General features: G+C 47.8%; 1 protein-coding gene across 2 annotated transcripts in view; it reads right to left on the reverse strand.

Annotated features, from left to right (window-relative positions):
- The window catches only part of KLHL29 (kelch like family member 29), a 271,644-nt gene extending 257,507 nt beyond the window's left edge, over positions 1 to 14,137 (reverse strand). For both annotated transcript variants that reach the window (XM_039887729.1, XM_039887731.1), the window contains exon 1: positions 13,768 to 14,137. The gene's annotated coding sequence lies outside the window, so the exon portion shown is untranslated. The remainder of the gene's footprint in view (positions 1 to 13,767) is intronic.
- Positions 14,138 to 15,741: the final 1,604 nt, after the last annotated feature.

The raw sequence follows: 15,741 nt of genomic DNA on the forward strand, positions 1-15,741 counted from the left end.
TGCCAAGGAGACTATCATGGAACTATTGCTGTGGAGAAGCCGGCTGTCAAAGGCACGGGGGAGCGAGCACTCACGAGAAGGAAGCAAAGTCTCTGGAATTCTTGGGATGACTCTGCTCACAGCTATCCTCACTCCTTCTAGACAGGACCCTCTGCAACTGGATACACACACACACACACAAACACACACACACATGCGCGCGCGCGTGCACGTGAGCAATTTGGATTTTTTTCCTCCCTTTCTCACTCCTTTGTGTCACGTATTGTTATCACCGTCATCATTATTAAATTGTAATAGATTCTGGGCAGTGATTTAAACAAAAAGTCACCCTACAGTCCAGGACCTGGTTAATTGCAACCTTTTTGCTGGATATAACTTAGGTGCAAGTGACCACTTGGGGGCACAGTTATTTGAGAAGGCTGGCACTGCATTCAACCAGGCAGGCTTTAAACGTTGGATCCTGCTTTAGCTTAGGTACCTTTAAGAAGAAAGCCCCCCACACCCCGCCCCCAATCTTGGATCCTGCAGGAGCCCCAGGATGAAACAGAACCGTGAGAGAACTGTTCATTTATGGTGCCTGAGATTCCCTGTGATGGATATTTTCACATGAGATTATATGAAACTTATTTTGTTCCTTCCTCTCTTTTAAAACAGGTTGTTTAAAAATTTCTTCCACATTATGGCCTGTCCTTTTCATGTTTTCATCAATATTTGTGTGGGCATGTACACAAATACTTATTGCAGGTGGCAAAAATTAACCTTATTATTGTAGTTAAATTTCTTTCCCTTGTTAGACAAGTTTTTATTTTTCCTGTGATAATAAATATGCTGATTATTTTTAAAAATTAGGAGAATTTAAAAGTAGGATGACTACTGCTAACATTATGCATATTTTCAGTCTTTTTTCTATGTTCTTTTTTGTTTTATATATTTGACATCGTAGTATACATGCCCCTGATTTCTTTTAATTAACCGAGTTTTCTTCTTAAAAATTATGTTCTCAAATAACCAAACTCATGATAAAATCACTCTAGAAATTTTGTTCTCAATCCCCAAAGAAGTATTTTGCATTTTTCCTTATGGTTTCTTGATCAGAAGAAATGGCTTTCACACCTCCTTTTTGCCAACCCCACCCAGCGCCCAAACACACCCTCCAAGGACAGGCTTTCCCCAAGACAAACTGGGCTGTGTGGTCACAGCTGGGCAGAGGGGAGATACAAACCTGGGGGAGGAGGAGGGGTGGGGCGTAAAAAGGTCTGGTGGGGGCATGGGCAAAACCTGGGAGCCAAATACAGGCTGGGGTTTGGCCAAAGGCCTCAAGGCCCAAGGGCTTAAGATGACCAGCCAGGTGGCCTGGGAAGATTTGTGTCTGGTCTGCAGCAAACATGGAGCAAAGATCATCTTTTTGTGGCTCACATTTGGATGCACAGCCATTTCACATCCTGGCGAAGGGATCTCTTGCCTTGTCACATATTTTAGGAAATCATCCCTACTTCCACGTGACAATAAGCAGCACGGAGAGGGGAAAATTTCCCAGAGTTTGCACTTTTCCACCCAGACCAGCTTGGCACAGCACCAGGTTCCCAGGAGAGGATTCCTCGGCCAGACCGCTCACTTCTGCCCCTCCCTGCATTGTTCGGGGTGCTCTTCCCACGTTTCAGGGTTTGAGATTCCAGTCCCAGCTCTGCCTCGGCCTAAGAAGTCTTACATGGCGTTTCTCTCCTCTGGGCCTCACTTGTTCTGACTGTGACATGTGCCCAGCAATGGCCTGGGCCCTTAGAGGAAAATCAACAAAGGAATATAAACGGAAGGTGAAGCGCTCAATTCCCCCCGGAGCACACAGTCAGCTAGGCACCCTACAAAGCAGTTACCTGGAGAACCTGGGTCAGGTAACTTCTGTGGGCGGGGCTCCTCTGAACTGGGGTGAGAGATGTGAGAGCATTCTAGAGGAGGACCAAGAGAGAGAGGAACCAAGGGTGACCTCAGCCTGGCCAGAGAGTGGCTCCTTGGAGCCAGCTGACAGCCCCCTCTGATCAGTGCTCTCTTCCTGCTCTCTAGCCATGTCAGGGGCATAGATCCCTGTGTCCCCTGGTGGGCACATCTCCTCAGGCCCTGGCTCCACCCTCCATTCCCCCGTCCCATGAGCATGAACACTGTGGGCTCCGTTTAGGGTGCCAACTACAGTCATAGGGCTCATGCATCCCCCAGCCATGCCACTAACATCTCTCAGGTGAATTCAGAGCAATGCATCCTTTAGGAATCACTGTGCAAACCCAAGCTGGGCTTACAAGTTTACCTCTTGCAGCGGGGAGCAGATTGTTAGCTGTATTGAACCTGCGAGCTAGTGGACGTGGGATGGGACCTAGAGGTACAGCATGAGGCTGCTGAATGGAGGGAGATCATCATAAAGGCATTTGCCTTTGGGCGTCTTCCAAATTCTCCCTGCTCCATGGGGCTTCCCAGTGATCACAGTTTGCCCTGATTGGGCCCCTCTGTGTCTCTGTTCTCTACTGCAGAGCAATAGGGAGCTGTCACTCATACACTCTCTGCTTGTGTCGTCTATGTCACGTGATGAGGCACTGCCCAGGAATGTGGAAATCAGGGGAAAAACTGAACCCAGCTTTCACAGAGAACTTCATCTGGGTTCCTGGAAGGCAGGAATTACCCTCCCACACCCAACCCCTTACAGGCCTATTCCAGGTAGGACCTAGGGCAGCAAAGCTGGTATTAGTGTCATTACAGAAGGTAGCTATGCTCTAAGAGATGAAGCAACTTGCCAAAGACCTTAACATTTCTAGATGGTCCTGCTAGGATGTTGGGTCCTCTCCTGTGAACCCCGGCAACGAAAGTCATGGCTCTTAACATAAGGACTCACTAGTTCATGAGATAAGACACAGGTCGCAAATGTGGGAATGGGGGACACTGATCTCAGAGTGAGACTATAGACTCACCAGAGAATGGGTGAAATCAGAGAGGGTGAAGTCACCCTAAAGAGAGGACAGCTCTTGAGCTTCTGTCTCGACTAAAGGCATTAACATGACCACAGAAAGAACATGTCAGCCAACTCTGAGGCTCCGAACCAGGGGGAAAGGGACAGAGCTGAGGACTGACACCCCCCTCAACCCACCCCACGGCCCTGCCCTCCTACCCCGCACCCTGCCCTGAAGATATCTGGTCAGTTCTACATGTGACTGGCATGAGCAGGGTATGGTGTAGTCATAGCTCAAGGACATTGGCCTTGAAGACCACCCAGCAACCTCTTGTCTTCAGGGCAAAGTCACCAAGCAGCCTCCTGATAGAGATTTAGCTCTCTGTGTGACATGCCTCCAGGGGAGAAATCTGTTCAGCGGCAACGCATGTTATCTGGTCTACCGAATGTCATATTTTTAGTGTAAACCACCTAAATACCATTACCCAGAGACCTTTCAACTCCAGGTGTGCGGCTAGTCAAGTAGGACGCGCCCCAGCATGGAGAACTTGTGTGATAACTCCACCTGCCTGGACACGCCCAGTAGGCCAGCTAACATCCTCACCTGCTGCTCTGTCTCTAAACACAGCGCCACCCAGTGTCCATTCACGGGATAATGGACACACAAAATGTGGAACCGCGCCATGGAATACTACTTAGTGATAAAAAAGAATAGGACGTGTGTCAACATAAATAAATGGCAGACACAGCATACTGAGTGAAATCAGCTGGCACGAAAGAGTACACACTATGTTTCTGTGTCTACGGACGTCGACAGCAGGCAAAGCTAATCTATGGTGATTGACATCAGAAAGTGGTTGGGGAGAAGGGGGTTTGCTTGGAGAAGGGCACAAAAAAACTTTCTGGGACGATGGAAATGTTTTATATTTTGTTTTAGATGGTGGCTACAGAGGTATATTCAATTACCAAAACTCAGAGTGAACTGAACACTTAAGATCTGTGGATTTTGTTGTACTGCCTCAACAATTATGCCACAAATTAAATAAACAAATAAACACAATGCCCAGCACAGGGCTAGGTACACAGCAAGTGCTCAAAAAGCATTGCTGAACTGTTAAAGTAAATGCTTTTTGTCCCCCTAAGCAAATTGGTCAAAGAATTTATTAGGAGGACCAGTTGGAATATGTTTAGAAGTCTACTTTTTTATTACGGTAAAAGTATATAACATAGAATGTATCGTGTTAACCATTTAAATGTTCAGTTCAGCAGCATCGAGTACATTCACGTTGTTGTGCAGCCATCGCAACTCTCTATCCCCCAAACCTTTTCATCTTCCCAGACTAAAACTCTGTGCCCATTAAACAATAACTCCCTGCCCCCCACCCCCGACCTCTGGCAGCCACTGTTCTACATTGTCTCTATGAATCTGACTACTCTAGGTACTTCATATAAGTGGAGTCACACAGTATTTGTCCATTTGCGACTGGCTTATTTCACTTAGCATAATGTCTTTTATGTTCATCCATGTTGTAGCATGTGTCAGAATTTCCTTCCATTTTAAGGCTGAATACTATTCCATTTTTTATATATATATTATATATAAATATACATTTATATATGTACATTATATATAAATATATATTTATATATTATATATATTATATATATATATACATATACTATGTAGACCACATTTTATTTATCCACTTATCCATTGATGAATACTTGGGTTGCTTCCACATTTGGGCTATTGTGAATAATGCTATCAATATAGGTGGATAAAGATTTATTCACGTCTTTGCTTTCACTTCTTTTGGGTATAAACCCAGAAGCTGAATGCCAGATCATTTGGTAATTATATGTTTAAGTTTTTGAGGAACTGCCATATCATTTTCTATAGCGCTTATACCATTTTTCATTCCCATGTGCAGCTAAGGGTTCTAATTTCTCCACATCCTCACCAACACTTGTTATTTTCTGTGTTTGTTTGTTTTTATAATAGTCATCCTAATGGTGTAAAGTGGTATCTCATTGTGGTTTTGATTTGCATTTTCCTACTGATTAGTGGGTGTTGAGCATCTTTTCATGTGCTTATTGGTTCTTGGTAGATCTTCTTTTAGAGAAATAATCTATTCGAGAACTTGCTCATTTTTTAATCAGTCTGCTTGTTGTTGAGTTGAAAATAAATAAGTTTTAATTGTACCTTTATTCAAAATCGAAAACCCAGTCTTGCCCTCCCCATTGTCACATGCTCGGTCCCTAGATGTCAATCTCATATCCCCTCCCCTATGCCGGTTTCCACCCCCAGTGTCCAGCTGGTCACCTGGAGCACAGGAGTAAAGAGTCAGGCAGGCAACTGCCCCGCCCCGTTCCTAGGACCGAGGAGACTATATGTGGCCCGGGTGTCTATTCCGGATATCAGACACTGTTTCTGAAGACCAGACACCCTGGGAGGCATACCTGGAATAAAACAGCTGACACTGACAGCTCTGGAAGTGCGACCTCAGTTCAGCGAGCACCCACCCCACCCTCATATCCTCCCCTAAGAGTTTTCACCAACAAAGATGGCTTTTTGTAGTTTCTACACAATCTAGGAGACAGGCTTGAAATTGCGAGGTGGGAACCTGAGCAGGGTGATGGCTCGTGGTTGCCCTTCTCGCTGGAGATGTAAGGGAGAGAGCACAGGAGAGGCACGGACTGTCACCTAGAAACCCAGGGCTGGGGCCCTTGCCACAGGATGACGGGTTCACATGTCTTTATCCCGACAGGGCAGTAACTCAAGCTGCTTTCCTAATACTCTCTCCATGGCTGCCTGTGACCTTCTCCTCATGTCCCAGTCACACGATCCACATGCATCCCTTCCGTGGGCCCCTGAACTGCCAGACCTCTCCTTCAGGGGTACCAGAGCAGACCCCGTTAGATAACTGGGGCCAGGGAGGAGACGTCCCTTCAGCTTACAAGACTTCCATCAAGCATGACTTCTATGAAGATCATTTTTCTCCTCCGGGAGCCAAGGAGGAAATTTTAAATCTTAGGGCCATTTGATTGTGGAGAAAGGCAGTCTCCCCACGTTGCATGAAGACAATCCATGTGTTCCCTTTTTTTGTGGTGTGTTGCTATAGACTGGTAGATCGAGAAGCTTTGGCGCTTCCACTTGGCATACCTAGACTTCAGCGAGAAATATGTTCCTTTCACAGTTTGAATATTATTCAAGTTCCGATGATTAGAGCTGGTTGGAATAGCATGAACCGAATAGATTACAGCACTCCTCCTACAGCAGGCTCTTCGCTAGCAAGATCGGCCAGACACACATGATGCACACTGCCTCCAGGTCTCACCAGCCCAGCTTTCCAATGTGGCACTTATGCTACCCAGATTCTGGGGGCCTTGCTTTTGGTTTGGAAAGCCAGAATCAGAGCATGGTCATTTTATATTTCTTCATACTAATAAGCTAATTCAGTAGCAAAATAACCTACCCAAATCTCAAGAGGTCAAAACAGTGCAGAATTGCAATAAAAGGGCCTCGAGATGAATGTGGATATGAGGTTCGTGAACCAAGAGCCTGAAGCTCTCTCCCAGCACCAGGGAGAGGTACAAGGAGACACAAAAATGCAGAGTGTGCACCTGTCTTCACAGTCCACCCCAAATGGCAGTCTGGGCAGGGCAGGCTGCTCAGATGCCTTAGCTTCTGCTTTTCATAAGACAGACGTGGCAGAGCTGGACAGGCAGGCACCCAGGAGAAGCTTGTGCCAACCCAGGGACAGCTACCCCTCTGCCGTTTAGCCCTCACCCAGCATTTTATGCACCATGACTTAGTTATAGGTTTGATAACGGGCCAGCAACCATGCCTTTCTTTCTGTGAATCTCATACTGAAGAAGTCACTACTTGGCTGAACGAGGGTTGGAGGAGTTAAAACAGGGAGCGAACATGTCTTTGTGAGGTCCTTTCCAGGCCTTATTTATTTACACTCTCTACCCATCTTCAAATAAAAAAAAGTCAAAACAAACAAACAAAAACTAGTCTAAAGAATAAAAATAGTACTGAAGTTGGAAAATACAGCGTTACTGCCCTTTCAAGGTGGTCTATATGATTTCTAGGTGTTTTTTCTTTAAAACGACGCTTTTGTAAAACACCACAAATTAAAAAATCTGAGTGGGGACGACACCTTGCCAATAAGTGTGATACGAAGGACGGACTTTGTGTCGACTCTGAAAAGTGCCGGATAGATTGAAGTTATCATTGGAATGAAGAAGCTACGAGAAAATTAGTCTTCAAAGTCTCAAGCCATAAATCCTAGAAGATTCCATTTAGATTAGTTAGAATTCATCAACAAGCATATTTAATAGATAGATGGCCAAATATAGCATCTAAAATTCCACACAATGAAAAATCATGAACAGATAACTACATAGCCATGGAGTGAAAAAAATCCAAAATGTAGGCTTTGATGTCTATTACCCGACACTGTCTCTGGATAAATTTATCGAGGCAAATATTTTTACTAAAGGGGTTTGTGCTCAGTACTGCGCTAGGCACTGGGGATTCAAGTGTGAACAAGCCCAGATCAGTCTTTTGGGGTCCTGGATATACCCTTAATCCTTTGTACCTTGTTTCTACTATTTAATTTGCTATTTATTTATTATACTGGCTCAATGTGGAAACAGATGCCATCCAAGTATCTAAAAGTTTTTCTCATTAGCCTTCTAGAAACCAGAGTAAAGGAGAGCAGGTGGGCAAATATAAAAGCATGATGAATGTTGGTCGGACCTGGTAAATATTCTTATTTACGCTCACATTCCTTCTAAGGAAATTATTTAATTTAAAATATTAATTGGCACAGATGACACACACATAACAGGCAATGTGAAATGGTGCCAATGCATCGAGATCCAGTCTGAAGTATCAGAAACACACACAGACACACACAAAAGACAAGACAGACACACCGGTAGCTGACATATCTGGGTTCAAATCCAGCTGTATGTGTCTAGATTTGTGGCCTTGCGATAGTTGATTACCTTTCTGGGTCTCATCTTCATTTATAAAATGTAGATTATCCCTACCTCACAGTGTTGATATGAGGATTAGAGATAATATATATAAAACAGAGAAGGCAGTCATAACTAGAAGCTATTATTATTACTATCATTCTTCTTCTTCTTCTTCTTCTTATTATTATTATTGGGGCTTAATACAGGCTTGGTGATTGAATAATAGGTGGATTAACTGACCTCTAAACTCCACATCAACTCTCAAATTCTACTAAAAATGGAATCGAAAGTTCATATATCAAATCCATTCAAGGATATTTTTAACTATGGCAATTGTGATGCAAATCTCTTATGCTTTTCAGAATAAATACTGAATCCCATGCATACACACACACACACATGCATACATACTCTGGTGTGCCGTGAAAGCATTTACGATCAAATTTAATAGCATAAGTGTCCACAGTTTCCGAGATCTTTGGGGTTGCTGCTGCCTCCTCTATCGCTGCTTCGCCTAAGCCCTCCTTTCTCCAGCACTTCTCTGTCAGGCCGGACACTGTCATGCAGGTTTTACCAGGGTTATCTCGGCCACGATGATTCCTTCCACTTTCTTAAAAGAAAACTGAAGACTTCCTGAGACTGAGGATCTTTCCAAGGTCATCCAGCTAGTAGACACCAGAGACTGGACTTCAACTCGGACTCTAAGCCCATGCCTTTACCCACTCAGCAATGTCACTGCAACTCAAGCAAGCTCTGAAAGCAACAGCAAAGAGACTGGAGAGACCTGCAAGGAAATGTACACGCAGAAAAGGAAGAACAAATGTCAGTCACCTCTGCTGCATTCTTTATCTGACTGTGTGCTGTTGACTGCATTTTCACCAAATCTGTTACATACAAGATCAGTGGAATATATTAGTGTAATATATATTTCTGGGTATGTAGCCCAAAGAATTGAAAGCAAGATCTTAAAGAGATATTTGCACACCCATGTTCATAGATGTATCCTGTAGGATTCCACTTAGATGAGGTATCTAAAGTCATCAAATTTATAAAAATAGAAAGTGGAATGGTGGTTGCCAGGAGCTGGGGCAGGGGGAAACGGGTAGTTGATTTTTAATGGGCAGTTAATATTTATATCCACTGCATAACGATGTGAATATTAACATTACTGAACTGTACACTTAAAAATAGTAGAGATGGTAAATTTTGTTATGTGCTTTTCTTTATACCACAATTAAAACCAAGAAATAAAAGTGGCAGAATATATATTTGTATATATATGTATTTCTGTGTGTACGTGTATATCCTTCAGAGTCAATGATTTAAAAATTTCAGCTCTATAAAATAATTATAAAAGCCAGTGCTTGCGGGGCCAAGAGCAGCCTTGAAATGTTTGGGGAGCTGACCTCTTGGCTCAAACCTGATCCCCTGTCGTAACAGTGCTCGACTGTTCCTGTTCTAGCTTTTGAATCATCATCGGCTGCTGCAGAGTAAAAGTCTCTGAAATATTTGAATTTCATACAGATATCCTCTCCTGTGAGAAATGAAAAATCTTCCCTTTCTCACCCTAAAAGAGGAAATGCCCCAAGAAAATCAAGTTCATTTAATGAATAACAGTGTTGCTACTTCTAGTGATCAATTTCCCTGTTTTTAAGTGATTTCCTTGAAGAAAGGACAGACTACCTTTCTGACCTAGGAGTTAGGAAAGTAAATGTGTAGCTGTTGTAGGAAGAACCACAGAGTTTGCTTTCAAAGTGGTCTTGATTTCAGCATTTTTGAACTAACGACGGGGTACAGAATTCCGGCATACTTCTTTTCAATCAAAATTATTAAGACCATTTCTATGGTAAAATGTCTTCAAATGAAAGTAGTTTCCAGAGATTATGTCACTGAATATTTTTTTAGCATATTAGGAAATACCTCTGATTTCCCGAGTAATAACAAATGACATCTTCTACATGAACTACAAATATTCTTCCAGTTTCTAAACATTTGGGTCTACATGTGTTATTTCTGTCTGCAAAGATTTCTTGTTCTCTAGCCATCCTACATGGTTTCTGCTTTGGTTTATCCTCAGCCACCACAACCCATGGCTGGATTTTCTTATTCACAGTATTTAAACAGGGTGTTTCTTCCACCCCTACCGCCAAGTAGACACTTAGTCGACTGATTATAAAATCACAGGGTTCGTAATAATTCCATTTCTCCATCTGACTTTGAACTTAAGTGTTCCAATTACTTCGCCTGATCCTAATAAGTCAGCAGCGTGTTAAGGCTTGCCTTGATATTTCTGAAGTATACAGAGTTGTGATTAGCATGTGCCTTCATCATTAGAAAGCAAAGTTGAAAGCAGGTGAGCAAAAAAACCATCCCTCGCTTTAAGCAAAATTGCCTGTTCAGTGAACTTACAATGCTACTATGATCCTAGGGACTCTGTATCTTGTGATTAAATGTACACTGCATTTGAAAAACCCTCTGATGCTCCAGAACCTTCTGTCTTTGGCTACTACAGGAAGAGAAAAGGTCCTGGAAGGATGGGCCCATTCTAATACACAAAGTCTGGAAGTCTGTTTGAGCCAGATATAGCTGAAAACATAAAGAATCCTTGAATCATAACGGGGCGGGAAAAAAAAGGAAAGAGGGAAGAAAGGAAGGAAAGAAGGAAGGAAGGAAGGAAGGAAGGAAGGAAGGAAGGAAGGAAGGAAGGAAGGAAGGAAGGAAGGAAGGGAAGGGGGGAGGAAAGAAAACCTTTAGTCAATTCCGCTGGATTGGATTGATGTCTCCCAGCCATAAAGCTTTACCGTAAGCTTGCAGGAAGGAAAAAAAAAATACCCATGCACACACACATATCGAATGAGATGCTAAAAAACTACATTAGCATCAGTGGTGTTATCTGAGTCTATTAAAAAATTTTAACTCCTTTATAACTGTGTGTAATGAAGAATAGTATAAACTTTTGGGAGGTAGAAAATAAAGGAAATGCTTTAAATGGGAATGATTTGCAGCCAAATCAATTAATAAATGAAAGAAATAAAAGATGGCACAACTATAATTGATGCCAAAGATTTATAAGGTTGACTAAGTAAACAAAGATGGAATGGATCACCATGGAAATGCATGAATATTGAAACAGGCAAGATTTGAATAGACTAATGATATGCCTCACTTAGACTGACAGGTGTGGATAACAACTGTAACACTCAATCCACACCAACATCAACACTTTTAACATGTTTATTCCTAGAAAACAAGAGCTGGATTTAAAAGGTCCCTTTAATAAAAGCTTAAAAGCAAAATATATTTTTTATCTTAAAGGAACTGACTCAATTCTCATCTACTTGAAAAACAAAGGTTTTATCCATTTGCTTCCTAGACATGAGGAGCTGCAGTTAGCAGAAGTCATTCTCTTGAGCTCTACTCGTCTTTCTTCCAATAAATGTCTCACAGAACTGAATTCTCGGTCTTGCTTATCTTCCACACTGAGTACTTGAAGTATGACCACCACTCATTAGAAACATAATTAAAAAGACAACACTAGATTCCTCCCCCCGCCCCATCACATACAGATGAAAACCAATAACCCTTAATCTATTCGTTACCATGGCTACCATAGGATATTTTATTTCAGTACAACTCTAGGTATTTCGTTTGGATTGTTGCTTGCAAATGAAAGTTGGAGACATAAATTTCTGTTAACTGTGTTAGAAATGGAGAGACTGCACAGAAGAAAATCCTTTTCTTGATCATGGACAAATATGATTCATTAGATGTTTGTGCAGAAAAGTTATTAAAATTGGTTAAATGTATCAGCCCGTAAACTAATTTAAATGCCATTAAATTCATATAGAGTTTAAGGGCACGTATGCTAATAATTCTCTGATTTATAGTAGGATGATAAATCAAGTGCACTCAGAAAAATGTCTAGGTCGGAGACTATATTCATCAGTGGCACATAGCTCCATACCTGTATAAACATCTAAAATAATGTGACTTACTTAAACACATCCATACCAACCCAGCTGTATTCACCTGTGTGTTATCACGGTTTTTTTCCCAATTTCAGGATGAACAATCTATATAATTGTTCACCAGCCCACCTCCCAAAAAGAGTGAAAAAGTTAGCTCTAGACTCTCTCAGTATACTTTTTTAAAACATCAGGAATGAGGTGGGCTAATTAAATCTGCTGTCATTCGTCCTAAGCGGAAATGATTCCTTAAATCTGCCCTCCTAGCGCTGAGTTGAGAGATCAGACCACAGGGCGAAGGCAGGAACTCTAGTGACTAGACAGATGACTTTAAAGAGACTGAAATTAGGGTAAAGACAGCTGTAACCAGGACAGATCTGTCACTGCAAGAGGAGTCCGAAACCCAGAGTAGCTCGGCTGATGAGAGGCTGGAGCCTGCAGCTGTGGAGCCTGAATGTCCCTGAGCTGACGGAGTGGAAGTTTCGCGGGCAGCAGCAGCAACGCGTCCTCAGCGGCGCGGTCCCTCCAGCGCCGAGGTCTCGCCTAATGCTACATAAATACCTGCGTCCACGATTCGCCTGGGGCGCGCCGTGGCGCAAGCACCGTGGGGAGGGAGGAGAGCATTTGCAGAGGCAGCAGGGATGGCACAGGCGGCGGCTCCTCACCCATCAGCATCCCTGGGGACCCCCGGGGGGACCTGCCAAAGGACTGCGTATGTTGTTGGGTTCCAGTGCCCAGCAACGACAACTGTCTTCTCAGCTGGCGGACTCAGGCATCCGAGATTCGCGCTTTGCCCGCATCCCCTTCTCCGTGACGGCTGGCAGCAGGCAGGCAGCGCGTCCCCATCTTCCCCAGGCGGCGAAGTCCCGACCTGCCCCGGGAGCTACCTTGGACCTACCCCGGCTCTCAGCTTCGCTCTCCAGGCTCCCGGCGAGCGCGCCCCTCCCTCGGGCCCCGGGGTCGGCGCTGCCCGGAGCCCGCACCCGCGCCGCGACCACAGATAAACCTCACGCTCTCGGCTGGCTTCAGGGCCCGGACACCCGGACGTGAGCCCTCCACCACCCCGCTCCCCCCGCGGCAGTCGGGGCGCGCGTCCACACTCCCACATTACACATCTCCCAGTGCACACTATCCCACACATAAACAACCCCTCCCCACCTGACACCACATCCTCGCCCCTTCATCATCCGCGTAAGCTCTCCTTTCTGCGTCCCCAAATACAGTGGCACCCACAAGGTGTTAAGGAAAAGGGGGTCACGACAAGGTTTGTGCGGGTCCCCTCCCGATGGTTTTCAAGCTCCTCTACCTCGAAAGTTACTTGGGATTGAGTGAAGAGACCCGGTCCCCAACAGCAGGGTCTGAGGATGAGAGGGGGCAGAAACCCCAACCTGGCTTTTTGCTGCACAGTGGCGCGCACCTCCCAAAGGACAGAGCGAGTGGCCGTTCCTGGGCGTCCAGCCCTCCGGTGCTTCCTCCTGGCCCCCGGGCCGGGCCCTGGGCTGCTCAGAGGAGGTGGCCTGGAGAGGGACACGCGCTGCCAGGCCCAGCCAGGGGGCTGCCCCAGGGCCGGGGGTCACACTAGCTTCTAGCATCCCTGACCACCGCGACATTGGCCCCGGGCAGCCCCCCATGCATACACACCCGGGGGCAGGAAGTTTTTTTCCGCCGTTCTTTTCCCCCCCTGGAGCAGCGCAGGCGCAGGGGCTCCCGCAGCCTGGCGAGTCCAGACGCTGGCGGCTCCTGCCGCCGCCGCCGCCGCGGGAGCCGAGCCCAGCGTTCCGGGTCCTCGGGCCCCGCTCCCAAGCCTGGCCCGGCCGCGCGCAGCCGCCAGGACTCTGGGTCCCCGGAGCCGCATCCGTGGCGCCCTAGCCTGGCTCTTACCTCCGGCCGCGCGGCTCCGGCCCCGGCCCCACGCGCAGAGAGCCGGGGGTCGCGGGTGGGCGCAGGAGGGCTGATGGATAGCGGACGGCGCCGGCGGGTAGCGGTAGCTGGGGCCGCTCGGGTCCTGGCCGGGAGAAACGGATCCAGGTCCAGCTCCTCGCGTTCCTGCTGTCCGCCTTCCCCCCTCTTCCTTCTCCCCCTCCTCCGCCGCCGCCTCCCGGCAGCCCAGGGAGGATGCCCGGAGAGGGAAGTCAGTCCTTCAGCCTGTCAGCCTGTGCGGCTACGCGCGGCGCGGCTCTCACCGAGGCGGCGGCGGCGGCGGCCGCTCCGGCAGCATCGCCCCCGCCCTCTCCCCGCAGCCGCGGCGGCCGCGGGGCTGGGCTGGCTCCCGGCTCGGGGCTCGGGCTCCGGGCGGGGGCTGCGCTCAGGCGAGGCGGCCGCCGGGGCTGCTGGCGGGCGCTGTGGGGCCGGGGCCGGGGCCGGGGCTGCAGCTAGGTCCGCGGCGGCGGGGACGGCGGCGGCGGCGCGGGGGCTGGCGCGGCCGCGGCGCGGGGACCATGCTCCCTTCTGGCTCGCTCCGCTCCGGGTACCGTCTGCTTTAGCTGTGAGGGAGGCGGGCTTCGGCGCGCAGCCAGGGGCGGGCGGAGCCAATCACCGGCGCCCGAGTGGGCGGGGGTGGCGGGTGGGGGAGGCGGGGCGCCCCCGGCCGGGCACCCGGCGCTGCTCGGCGGGCCCCAGGGATCCCCAGCAGCCGCGCGCCCGGCCCGGGCGGAGTGCTGGCGGGTGTGTCCATCCCTCCGTCCGCCGCCCCCGCCCCCCTGCGGTGGTTCCCGGCGCGCCCGGCTCTGCGGCCGCGCCCGGCAGACGCGCGGCGCGTGGCTCGGCTGCTTGGCCCGGCCTCCCGCCCCGCCGGCCCAGGGTTGGGGGACTGGGCCGCGGAGAGCTGCCCGTCTGCTCCCGACACCTGAGGAAACTGACAGAAAAGTTTGAGAACTGAAAGTCCAATCGTCTTTCAGCTTGCGCCCTCCCTCTGACACTCCAGCCACGGAAAGGAGCAGGAATTGTCCAAATCTCTGAAGATCCACGGCTAGCCCTGCAAATCCTGACCACTGACCCTCTCTGCAGTCCGTCCGGACTGTCCTCTCCTCAGTGTACGCGGACTTTCCGGTTCACAGTGAACCGTTTGAATCCACACGACCTCTGTTTAGACAGCTCCTACTCAGGCCACACCAGCCCTGCGTTTCTGCACTGACCAATCCCTGCCCCCCTCCGCCACCTCCCCGTCTGTCATTACGCTGTCCACACGTACTTAGTCCTCTCACCCCTCTGTCTACACGCGCCGTCTACACAAACCCTAACTTCACCCCTCACAGAGAAGGTTTGGCCGGAGGCCCGTGGTGGCCCCCAACGAGGGCTTTTCCTTTTCAGAACTTTTCAGTTCAGTACCATTCTTCCCTGGTAACGCTCTAGATCTGATTTTTACGTCCTGACCTCTCCCTCCTACCCTACCTCGCCTTCATCTGGTTTGGAATTTTATTGGAAAAATGTTACCCCCACTTCCCCCTCACAGCTTTCCACACCTCCCCCCGCCCCAACCTAAATGTAAAGGCTTGTGAGATTCAACTCTCAAACTCCACCCCGCCACCTCCCCTGGCAAAGTCGCCGGGGCAGAGCCTGGGTGCAAGTTGGGAGGGAGTGTGGTTAGGTAGGGTGCAGCTCTAACTGGGAGGAGCCGGCCCAGGGAGGGCTCTGCAGGCCCCGCCCCCATCTACTAGGGCAGCCCCGGGACTTCTCCGTAAATTCCTTTCAATCTCAGCTCACTCCTTGATGTCTGAATCCAGGCCTCTGCTCTCCTTGGCTGTAAACTCAGTGTAGGGATTGTGTCTTTTTAAATATCTTGTAGGAAGCAGAGTACAGTGTGGCGGCTGATAAATAATAAATAATAATAATCTACTGAAGGTAGCAAGACTGTCA

The sequence above is a fragment of the Pteropus medius genome, unplaced genomic scaffold, assembly GCF_902729225.1.
Source record: "Pteropus medius unplaced genomic scaffold, Ma_sr-lr_union100, whole genome shotgun sequence".
Classification (NCBI taxonomy): Eukaryota; Metazoa; Chordata; class Mammalia; order Chiroptera; family Pteropodidae; genus Pteropus; species Pteropus medius.